At 38.3% G+C, this 9926-nt stretch overlaps 1 long non-coding RNA gene and 1 pseudogene across 1 annotated transcript; both read left to right on the forward strand.

Annotated features, from left to right (window-relative positions):
* The first annotated feature begins 311 nt into the window (after positions 1-311).
* Positions 312-3703, forward strand: LOC138420295 (uncharacterized). Its single transcript, XR_011249213.1, has 2 exons — positions 312-3019; positions 3383-3703. It is a non-coding gene; the product is annotated as an uncharacterized lncRNA (long non-coding RNA).
* A 4255-nt stretch (positions 3704-7958) lies between these two features.
* Positions 7959-8904, forward strand: LOC138420294 (olfactory receptor 56A1-like; annotated as a pseudogene).
* Positions 8905-9926: the final 1022 nt, after the last annotated feature.

A 9926-nucleotide genomic window follows, 5' to 3' on the forward strand; every position in this document is an offset into this window, starting at 1 on the left:
GCATTAGGTATACATATGTCTCCTCTCTCTTGAAACCCCTCCCTCCGCCCTCCCCATCCCACACCTCCAGGCCATCACAGAGTATTGGCTTTGGGTTTCCCGTGTAGTACATTGAACTCCCACTGGCTATCGATTTTACATGTGGTAATGTATGTGTTTCAATGTTATTCTCTCATCATCCTGGCTTCTCCTTTTGCATTTAACTTTCTTATATTCTCTGCTGATTTAGATTCCTTTACTTTTCTATCATCTCAAAGATGCATTAAAAAGGATACCAAAATATTACTTATATCTATTTTTTTTTACTTTTTGGCTCTAGTGAATTATTTTTTTTCTAATGGATTCGTTTTTATGCTTATTTAGCATTGACCTTTCTTTTCTTGCTAGTTTTCCACAAAACTTTGTATTCTTACCCTTATCTGTCTGTTCATTGATGAAAATTAACTGGTTTGGATAGGTGGTGTGAGTTTCCTCAGAGGCTGTGGCTGTCACAGTCCCTGTGCCCTGATGGTAGGACTCTGTAGATCATTTGCTCACAGGCAGAATTCCCTTTAGGCTGTCAAGAGAAAGATTAAAAAGTGCGCTGAGTTTCTTCTTCTTTTGCTGAAGTAGAGAAGTTTTATGTCTGAAGCCAGTGATGCTATAGTGTATTTTGCTGCTCAGTGGACTGCTTTTCCATGCTTTTTCTCTATTTCTAACCTTAAGTACTGACACTGTCTCAGAATTGATCCTGATCCTCTTCATCCAGCCCCGCAGAAATGACAGGATTTGGAGATAGAGCAGCATCCTCTTTATTTATAGAGGGAGCTGGTTTCCTTGTCACTTTGTGTGCATGGGATACTAAACATATTCGTCTGCTCTATGCAGTTCAATATGAGAATAATTTCCTCATCAATCCGCGGAAGACTTGTCTTCCATTTCTATTATCATTTCTATTTATTCTAAGTCTACAGTATTCACTGGATCTCTTAATAAGAATACTTCCCATCTTCACACCAAGCTTTAGTTTTTCCAACTCCTCTTTCTCTAACTCATAATCCTACCCTCCATACATACATTGGTTTGCAGGGTTTTTCATTCTGGCTTTACTATAAATTCAATCCAATCTGACTTTTGAATTTCAGAAATATCTGAAAGTATTTGAAACGGTTCTGTTACACTTCCCCATATCCTAATACTGTTACTGAATTATTTTTGTGTTTCTTTACTTATTATATTTAAAATTATATTACAAATCTATAGTTATCAAAACAATATGGTATTGCCATAAAAACAGACCATATATCAGTAGAACAGAACAGAGACCTCAGAAGTAAACTTATGCATGGTGGTCAGTTAATTTACAACAAAGGAACTGAGAATAAGCAATGGAAAAAGAATAGTCTTTTTAACATATAGTGTTGGAAAAACTGGATGACCACATGCAGAAGAATGGAATTGGATCCATATTTTACACGGCACACAAAAATCAACTCAAATGGTCTGCAGGCCTGAAACCGTAAAAATCCAAAAGAAAACACAGGGGGTAAACTCCTCAACATCATTATTGGCAATAATTTTTGGATTTGACATCAAATGCAAAGTCAACAAAGGTCAAAATAAACAAGTAGGACTACATCAAACTAAAAAGCTTCTGCAAAACAAAGGAAAACAGGAACTAAATGAAAAGGCAACCTATGGAACCAGGGAAAATATTTTCAAAATGTATGTCTTATAAGGTTCATATCCAATTGCATAAAAACCTCTACAACTCAATAGCAAAACAGAACAAAAACAACAAACCATTTGATTAAAAATAGGAAAGGAATTGAATAGATATTTTCCCAAAGAAGACATGCAAATAGCTAACAGTTACATGAGAAGATATTAAATTTCATTAATTATCAGGGGAATGCAAATTGAAACCATTACGAAGTATCACTTTATACTTGCTGAAATCTATCATCAAGAAGACAAGAGATAGCAAGTGCTGAGGAGGACATGGAGAAGAGGAAAGCCTGTGTGCTGTGAGTAATGTAAATTGGTGCAGCCGCTATGGGAAGCATTATGGAGGTTCCTCAAAATGTTAAAACTAGAGCTACATACAATCCAGCAACCCCACTTCTGGCTATAACTAAAGGAAATGAAATCTCTGTCTTAACTAGATATCTGCATAGCCATGTTCATTGCAGCATGATTTACAATATCCATGAAGCAACCTAAGCATTCCTTGACAGAATAGATAATGAGAATGTGGTATATATGCTATATATTATCTAATATTTAGCTGTGAAAAGAAGAAAATCCAACCTTTTGTAACTACAAGAATGAAACTTGAGAGCATTATGCTGAATAAAATGTCAGTCAGAGAAAGATATACTGTATGTTCTTACTTACATGTAGAATCTTAAAAGCTGAACTCATAGACACAGAGAAAGAGTTGTTGGTTGATAGAGAATGGGGGTGGGGGAAATAGGCAAAGTTGGTCAAAAGGTAGAAATTTTTGGATAAAGACAAATAAGTCTGGAGATGCAAAAAGAAGAAGGTAACTGAGAGAGAAAGAGAGGAAGTGCATAATGTTGTCAATTCAAGACATTCCATCAGAATTATTATAATTTTAATTAAAGTCCGTGATGTTCTTTTGTTGTCTATATCTTCCATGCTATGCTTGACTCCAAGAAGACAAGAGTCTTTTATATTTCTTTATGTCTCAATACCAAGTGTCTGACTTACTCCTCAGCACAACAAATGTCCTCAATAATTATTTGTAATATTAGATTCAATTAGTGCTCAAACTTGATACCTCTGCAATGAATACTTTGTTTTTCCTTTTACTAACTTTTATTGTGATTTTCTGTTTAGGACTGGGAAGACAGATCTCCCATCCTAGAATTAGATGCTCTCACCTGACAGAGACAGGGTGCCTCTTGAGAGAAAGAAGCTCAAATGTGTTATTGGAAGTTAAAAGTGCAAATTTATTACTCCTTAGTAGTTTAGTTTAGTTGCTAAGTCATGTCCGACTCTCGCAACCCCATGGACTGTAGCCCACCAGGCTCCTATGTGCATGGGATTTTCCAGGCAAGAATAGTGGAGTGTATTTCCATTTCCTTCTCCAGGGGATTTTCCCCATCCAGGAATTGAACTGGGTCTCCTGCATTACAGGCAAATTCTTTACCGACTGAGCTATGATGGAAGCCCAAAGAATTTCTAGCAGTAGAGAAGTACCACAAAGAATAAAAGAAGAATTAAAGTAACAATAGTTGATGGCTCAGGGGTAAGGAATCCGCCTGCCCTCTAGGAGACTAAGGAGATGTGAGTTTGATCCCTGGGTCAAGAAAATCCCCTGGAGGAGGACATGACAACTTACTCTTGTATTTTTTGCTGAAAAATCCCATGGACATAGGAGCCTGGCGGGCTATAGTTCAAAGGGTCGCAAAGAGTCAGACATGATTGAAAATAATACATTTCATATGCATATCTGTCTGGTAAGTCATGACTGGAAGACGCATGTGGGAGCAGAGAACAAAGAGGAGGCCATCAACTTCATTCCCTTAATTTTGGATATTAAGATCTTTTCTTATTCCCTGCCCCATCCTGGGCCTAGGGACATTTAATGTGAAAATTGGCTCCAAGAAAAATACTTTATCATCTGCAAGGAGATTTGCAGGGTTCCCATTAAAGGATGGAGTCCTAGCAGAATGTATTAATAAAAAGCAAAAGAAAACAATAAGTGGCTCCCGGATTTCCCTTGGGGAAGCAGGTCACAGGCTCTTCTGTAGGTGAGTTGATGATATTTGAGTATGCTCAGGAGAGGCCACTGCTGTCCTTACAGATCCCCCAGGCAGGTGGTGAAACAGAACTTGGAACATATTTCCGACTCTTGAGATACAAGAACCCCATCCACCGTTCGCAACAGTCTCTGTCCAGTTGTACTAGTGATCCTACTTCCCATATGGAAAAACAAGACAAGAAGTGGCGAGAGGGGAAGACAGAGCAAAAGCATTCACTCTCATTATTTCCAGAAATAGCCTTCTTCCATGAAAGTGGAAGTTGAGGAAATAAGGTTCTTCCTTGATAGGCAGCAGCGGGTGTCTTTCACTTTCTTTGGAAGAGGATGATAATGTTACAGGAAGGTTGGAAAATGTGGTGAGGGACAGGGTACATTTTTGTACTGGGTCATAAATTATGTCTCAATAAATTTCAAAAGAAAAAAATGAACACAATTAAATTGGAAAACAATAAGATCTTATGATAAGTCCAAAACACTTGCAAATTAAAACACATCTAAACAATCCATGGCTCAGATAAGACATCAGAGAGAATGTTAGAAATTATTTCCAACTAATTGATAATGACACATAGTAAAAGTTATGGAGTGTAGTTATAGAGAAATTAGAGGGAAAATTATAGTTTCAAATGTTTATATTAGGAAAGAAGATTTAATATCAATTATCTAAGTTGACAACTTAATAATTTAGAAAAAAAATAAGCCCAAGGTAAACAGGAGTAAGAAATCAGTAGATAAGACCTGAATCAATAATACTTAAAGCAGAAACAATAGGAAAAAATCAATAAATCAAAAGAACAAAGTTGATTCTTTGTAAAGATTAATAATGTTAATAAAGCCGTGGTAAGATTTATCAAAGAAAAAGAGAGAAGCACAAAGGATCAATATAATGATTGAAAAAGTTATTACACAGGCCATACTAAAGAGTAGAAGGATAACAAAGGAAAAACACAAACAATTTTAAGCTGACAAAATCAATAATTTACCTGTGAGATTATAGGATACACAAATTATGTGAATTCCAGCCCCTAAACATCATAAGTGCAGACTTGTGATTAAGAATTCTCAAGGTATAGTCTTTCCTTTTGCAAAGAAATTCTACCCTTCTCTTCCCTCTTTCTTTTTCTGTTTGGTGAAGGGAAAATAAAAATCACACAATGAATCTGATTTTTATCACAAACCACCAAGAGATAGTCAATTATGTCTGTCACTGAAATAATTACCCACTCAGAGAAGTGGTTCAAAATACACTGAAGAAGGAGGAAGGAGTCAGATTGCATATGACCTCGAATTAACTAATTAGGAAAAAATATGTTGATTCTGTTACACTCCAAATATTGTGTGAAACACATTAGTGAGATACAAAGTCAGTGTGGATCTAATGCTCAATGAAAATAACTGTCTAGTTTATGTGTAGTCTTGAGTAGTACATGTTATGAGAACTGGTTTTATTTTATGAACAATGGGAGAGTTCTGATACCATAATGTAATGTAAATACTGTAGTGGAATCTTGATGAGGGCAGAGACCTTAACGATTTTATTCATCTTTTTATTCCTGTGACTTATCTACTACTTGAAAAATGGTTGATAATAATACATGAACACATATTGAATGACTGAGGTTTACATAGGATAAATTAGCTGCCCCAATTCAGGCAGATATCAAACAGCAGAGTTGAATTCAGGATAATATAAAAAAGCAGAAAAAGGTATAGTGTCACTAAGAAATTTTGGAACATTTCAACATAACATTTCAGAATGCTGAAAGTGGCATAAAGTAATATTTAAGAGGATGATCTGTGGAATCAAACAGATAGATATAGATTTGAACTTCAAGTTAGTTTCAAGTCCTGTTTCCCACCTTTTGACTACCACCTAGTAAACACGAGGTAAGATGAAGGTTCCCGGGAGATCCAGTTCATTACCAGCTGCAGGGCCCCAGTATCCTAAACTACCACTGTTCCCAGCTGGCTTGGAGGAGGGGATAGAACAGTGTGAAGAACTGACTGCAGGCCATAAAACCCTCTACACTTTTCCAGCAGAGCCGAGGAAGTAGTTTCAATCTGGTTACTGGATGCAGGCCAACTGACGTTTTAATTGGGAGCTAATCTGTTACATCATCTGTGAGTTTCAGGGCTAAGGGAGGGAAGCAAGTCTGTGTTGGACCTGCAGTAGCTGGGTCATTGAAAGACAGAATGGGAGACATTCTCATTCTAATAATGGCTCCCTTGATAACAGAAGAGAAAGGCTGGTGGTACTGGATGGATGAAATTCAGAAATTCTAGGTTCCTTTCAAAAGAGACTGATCTTGTATAGTCTCAGCAATCCCATATCATTAAATACAAAGGATCCTATGGCTGGGAATTTCATTCAAGTATGTGACTAAAATCCTCTTGGCTTGCCCAGAAAAACAGTCAAAGGGAGTTTAGAAAAAGAAAGGATGGGAGATTGTTTGGAGTTTAGTATGGCATTGGGCACCAAGCCCATGAGTTCAGTGAGGAAGCTGGTGAAATTTGATTATTGCCTTCATCCAACATGTTCCAGCAGAGTAGTGTTAACAAAAAACTCTCCTCTAATTATTATACAGGATTCACATTCAACAGAAATAGATTTCTCTGTAATTTTTCTCTTTAGTGGTCTTAGTTTTTCTCTTCCTCTTAAAAGTAAATGGCATGTTTACATCACACAAAATATCTTCACTTTCCTAAACTGTCCCTCATTATGAGTTCTCAAGTCCCTTTTATCCTGGAAATCTTCTTCTAGGTGGTAAAGTTTTTAAAATGTCCCTTAAATCAAGGTGCACTGAACTGCACATGGTATTCTAAACATGGTTGAACCAGAGCAAAGCATAGAATAATTATCATTTTTCCTCTGATTAGTGTTATTTCTTCAAGTAGAGAGTTTTTAATCATTCTTTTCACCTGAATATATAAAAACATCAACTTAAATTTGTTTCTATACTTCTACCTGACAGTACATCCAGGCATCTGATCCTTTTTTTCTCTGTGCTTATTCCTTCTTATCCCCTCCTTAATTACCCTTTACACTAAGTACACTCTTCTCAGTGAAATCCAGGTAGCAGAAGGACGACCTTAATTAAAATAGTTCTCAATGATGTAAGGAAGGAATGAGGACAGAGAAGTGGATGAATCAGAGACTAAGATAGATTTGCAAAGGGTATGTTACAGACTGGGGGATGCTTGGCGCTAATGGTAAAGAATCTGCCTGCCAGTGCAGGAGGCATGAGACATGGGTTTGATCCCTGGGTCAGGAAGATCCCCTGGAGAAGGGAATGGCAATCCACTCCAGTGTTCTTGCCTGGAGAATCCCTTAGACTGAGGAGACTGGTGGGCTACAGTCCATAGGGTTGCGAAGAGTCGGACAGTACTGAAGTGGCTGAGTACTCATGATCATAGAATGGAGAGCATTAATTTTTCCATCTCCAATTTACTTTGGTGTGTGACTAAAAAGTGAGAAAAAAAATAATTTTTTTTTTTTTACAAAAAGGAAATTTTTAATTTTTTGTAAAGCTGCAACTCAGTTACACCACAGTTAACAGTAAAGCACATTTCTTTCCAGATTTTTCTTTTTTAAAAAATTTATTATTATTATTTTTAATTTTACTTTACAGTACTGTATTGGTTTTGCCATACATTGACATGAATCTGCCACGGGTGTACATGAGTTCTCAATCCTGAATCCCCCTCCCACCTCCCTTTTAACTACTATCTAATCAATTATGTCAGCAATACTCACTAAAAGACCTACAGTTAAATGTGATTTTCTGACATCTTTATAAAGTATAGATTAATCTGTAAGCTAGTGAGCATTTCTGGCCTATGGGATCCATAATTAGCCAATTTGCTTTGGTCACTGTCACTTGGGACATTTTTCTAGCTTTACAGCATGTTTTAATGCAGTGATTCTTCTTATTTTCTTCTAAATCTTGTGGCTTATCTGTCTCATTGCTTTCCATTTAACTTTAGCAATAATTTGCCAAACTCTCCCACCATTAATATGTATCTTTAGAAAACTTTGCCTTTATTTGGGATTGTTCTTCTATATCTCATCAGTTTTCTGGATGAGTAAGTGCTAGAGAATATTTTGAGAGTTTTGTTTTTTATTGACCTAATTCCTATGCCTTACCATACATAAATCCAAGTAAAATATCCTCAGTTTAGGATTTACCTCATGACATCACCCAGCCACTACTCCTCTGCTCCAGTCTCCAAATTCCTCCTCATCTGCTTCCCTAACTACCAGAGCTGGCAGCACTGGCTGGCCTTACCCTTCAGCTTCCTCTTCCTCCTGGCCATGGGGGCCAACGCCACCCTCCTGATCACCATCCGGCTGGAGGCCTCTCTGCACGAGCCCATGTACTACCTGCTCAGCCTCCTCTCCCTGCTGGACGTGGTGCCCTGCCTCACTGTCATCCCCAAGGTCCTGGCCATCTTCTGGTTTGACCTCAGGTCCATCAGCTTCTCTGCCTGCTTCCTCCAGATGTTCATCATGAATTGCTTCCTCCCCATGGAGTCCTGCACATTCATGGTCATGGCCTATGACCGCTATGTGGCCATCTGCCACACACTATGGTACCCATCCATCACCTCTGGCCAATTTGTGGCCAAGGCTAGTGCTTTCATCATAGCTCGGAATGCTTTGCTGCTTTCACCTGTTCCTCTTCTCTCTGCCCGGCTCCGCTATTGTGGGAAAAATGTCATTGAGAACTGCATCTGTGCCAACCTGTCTGTGTCCAGACTCTCCTGTGACAGGATCACCATGAACAGAATCTATCAGCTTGTGGCCGGTTGGACTTTACTAGGCTCAGATTTCATCCTCATCTTCATCTCCTATATCTTCATCTTAAGAGCTGTGTTCAAGCTCAAGACTGAGGGCGCTGCTGTCAAGGCTCTGAGCACGTGTGGCTCCCACTTCATCCTCATTCTCTTCTTCAGCACCATCCTTCTGGTTGTAGTGTTGACAAATGTGGCCAGAAAGAGGGTCCCCATGGACATCCTGATCCTGCTCAATATCCTTCATCACCTCATACCCTCTTGCCTTGAACCCTATTGTATATGGGTTTCAAACCAAAGAGTTAAAGCAGGGGGTTCAGAAGTTGTTGCAGAGGGGATTTTAAACACACAGAAGAAGGCCTTCTGTGGAAACACCTCTTACTATTTCCTCTGTTTCTATTTCAGGATTTGTGATTCCAGAAAGCAAAATAATGCTTGATAGTGAACATTTCCTACCCAGTTTCTGTCCTTCTGGTATCAAAATTCATCTGCATAGAGTGGGTAAAACTAATATTCTTCGGTACCTAACTTTGCATCAAATTTTATATATTTAATAATCTCTCCTTCATAACAATACTGCAGGACAGGGATTACTATTCCACTTTATGTATTAGAAAACAATAATTTATGGAAAAATATTGACAGAGTTCACATCTGGTGAGTGGTAAAGCATCAATACAAGTGCAGGTCTCTGACTCCAGAGCCTTCCAAGACACAGCAGTCTTTCCTCAGATACAACTGAAGCTCTAGTTCTGCTCTTCAGGCCATGATCTCTGGGATGTTTTTGTGAACCTGCAGCTAAGAAGTATATTCTGTCTAGATCCTCTCCCCTGAGAATCAGGAAGAGCTAAGGAGAGGCACAGAGCTCAGAGAGATCATCATCTTTATCTCATCATGACTGTTCCAACTTCTGTTACAAAAGGATAATATTCATAATGATACTGCTTATGCCCAACAGAATCCTCATATGCTTTATGGAAACTCTTTATGGAAAGGCCGGATACTGAGGACCCAAGTGGAGGTAGAAGTGGGGAATGAGAAGACCAATAATGTGGGAAATGGATAAACTGAGTGTGGTGGTTTATGGGGGCATTCTGTTTACTTAAAACCATGTGCCATCTGGTCTGGAGCTGCACTCAAGAGGAGAGTATGGTATATGGTTAAATTTCTGGATATCACAATCTAGTGAAAATGGGTGAGAAAACATATTATTGTAGTTGGTAGGCAGAGATGTCATTATTTACATTGGTAGTAGGGAACGTAGGGTTTGGGCTTATCCTATAGGTTTTCCTAAAGGTCAGATATAATTCTCATTTGCAAAATTCCACAGAATGAAAGCAAGGGCCACTCTATTAAGAGGTCCTCA

This window comes from Ovis canadensis, chromosome 15, assembly GCF_042477335.2.
Source record: "Ovis canadensis isolate MfBH-ARS-UI-01 breed Bighorn chromosome 15, ARS-UI_OviCan_v2, whole genome shotgun sequence".
Taxonomy (NCBI): Eukaryota; Metazoa; Chordata; class Mammalia; order Artiodactyla; family Bovidae; genus Ovis; species Ovis canadensis.